The sequence below is a fragment of the Haliotis asinina genome, chromosome 2, assembly GCF_037392515.1.
Source record: "Haliotis asinina isolate JCU_RB_2024 chromosome 2, JCU_Hal_asi_v2, whole genome shotgun sequence".
Lineage (NCBI taxonomy): Eukaryota > Metazoa > Mollusca > Gastropoda > Lepetellida > Haliotidae > Haliotis > Haliotis asinina.
In genome coordinates, this window is record NC_090281.1 from 31,362,390 (window position 1) to 31,364,847 (window position 2,458).

At 38.2% G+C, this 2,458-nt stretch overlaps 1 pseudogene; it reads right to left on the reverse strand.

Moving 5' to 3' along the window:
• Positions 1-644: 644 nt before the first annotated feature.
• On the reverse strand, positions 645-1,752 carry LOC137271742 (alpha-(1,3)-fucosyltransferase C-like; annotated as a pseudogene).
• Between the last annotated feature and the right edge of the window lie 706 nt (positions 1,753-2,458).

Here is a 2,458-nt window from a genome sequence, read left to right on the forward strand (position 1 = left end):
ATCACAAGGGATAAATTTCTTGATTCACGAACTTTGCTCTCATTTAATTATTGCATTTTTAAAGGCATTAGATTTGCTAAATGAATTGTAAATAGATAAATATTTTATTCTTGGAAGTTTGAATTAGTAACTTAGAGTGTTAGTGGCTGTATCCTCGAGGTGGGGTAAAGTACTGTAAAATTATTGTCCTCCTGAGAGGGTACGTAAGTCCCAAAACATCTGAAGTCAAATTTGATCTTCCATTTTTAGCCGTAGTGTTTCTGTTATTTCAATTTGTGGCTAATCTTGCATACAATCACCAGCAGCTGAGGGGATGGTGTAAATCCAGCTAGGGTCTATGCAGGTAGCAGAAGTACTGTAAGTCCCCATGGCCCCTAATATGGTGATCTACCTTCAGTTGTTGGTGATCTATATAGCCTGTTTTTATATTGTATTGTCTGAATAGGGATACTAGTTTTAACTTTCCACGCTAGTTTTATTTCTTATTGTGATATTCTAGTTGTTTTACTGTCCTTCGTCGACAGGTTTTTATCATATACATAGGTTCTTTTTTTAAGAATGCTCTCGTCACGATATGGCTGCAATACTGCCGATGTGAAGTTAATATTAACTCACTCACTGTCCAAAATCAGAAAACCAAGGAACTAAACATGGCATGTTTCTTGAGTCAACCATTTGCCAATGTCATAGTACTGCTGATGAAACAGATCCAAATTATGAATTTTTACACAAAAATCACAGTACGCAGAATCAAATTGATCCAACTCAGTTTCTGTATACCTGGATTTTCTCTCTAGTATCTCAGCATAGGCTGTAACATTTTGTTCCAGATACTGAAGATGCTTCGCCAGCTCTTGTGGAGTTGAAAAGTCCGCTGCACTGATTTAAGTTCCTGGTGGTACTAAAGAACTATAATCAGCACCTCCCCGAACGACTGGAACAATATTGTGAGAATAGACTTTAAACAGCTTCTCCGTGAAATAGTCAATGCAAGGTGAATTTTCAAAGCCTAAATAGAACCTATATTCGTTGTACATACCATCACAATGTGGACCTCTACATTTCAATGGACCACATTTTCCATATATGTCCACTGATATGTTATTCTTACGGAGTTCTTTTACATACTGTTGTCGTTTCGAGGGAGTGGTGCAGTTGCTGACAGACCATAAAGCGGATTTAGTTTTATTCAAAGCAATGTGGGAGAGATTAGCTTTCAGTGGTTGCTGCCGATGATAAAAGACACCGTAGGGGTAGATGATATCAGAGTCAAGGCGATAGGTCATAGTCCAGTTAAATACACCACGACATGCCTCTGTCTCGTATAAGTGATCAGCGTAATAAAAGGGAGACTCCATTCCAAACATGGTCCATAATTGGTTGGGTTTTCTAGCAGGAGGTTTCTTGAAGTTGAGTTCAGTAAGATCAAAGATAACAACGTCTGCTTTATCGATGTGACGTGGACCTAATAAACATTCGCAGTGTTTCTGTGGACATTTTTTTAAACCTTGTCGACAGTGGTCCTGAGAGTTTCTGTACCAATGCGGGGGGGGGGGGGGGGGGGGTATAAAACAGTATACGCTTTGTCTTGGTACTATTTACTGGACGGTATCCGTCAAGGAAATTCACGCTGTAGGAAATCTTCTGTCTGTTCTTGTCCGAAGAAAATGGGATAAGGACTATCTCTGTTGAAAAGCAGTTGAGAACCAAGCTTTGAAACTGTCTCCATTTTGTTGGTTTCACTTCCCTCATTTTGGGAAGAGTTTCCTGTTTGTGGTATCAATGTTTTGCTCGTTTTGAAACTGTTTTCGGTTTTCCTTCTATCTATATTGACAGAAGTATCGGTTTGTTGTGCTGTCAATATTTTCGACAGTTTAAGGTTGTTATTCGTTTTCCTTCCTTCTCCATTTGAAAAGCTATCTGTTTGTGGAACTGTCCGGAGTATAGTCACCATAGAAGTAAACTTAATATAGCGTAGCAAAATAATTCTACAAACAGCTGTGGCGAGTAGCCCAAACAGGAAGTACTTTAATTTCTTTTGTGATCTGAAAACAAATGAAACACAGATAATTTTTACGTCATGTGACAGATAATGTTGACACATATGCAAACAGACATATAAATACAGATACGAGTATTATCTGCATCACCAAAATCCTACATAGTCTTTGAAGGGCATTTAGAAGTGAAATACATCGGGATGAAGATTTTTATGGATATCCTACATAGTTGGGAGGATAACAGACCAAACTTGCCCAAATCGTTCACTTTGTAATGAAAGCATCAAATTGGCACGATTGCTCTCCACAATCCAAAATAACGTTGGCCAATCAAAAATCACCGTCTTTTTTCGAGATGGCCGCCACTGGTTATGCAAGCATAATATATTTTTCGTTTGACTATCATTTTTGGGAGATGTTTTTCATCAAGACGTCTAATTCCACTTTAGTTTAGCTTT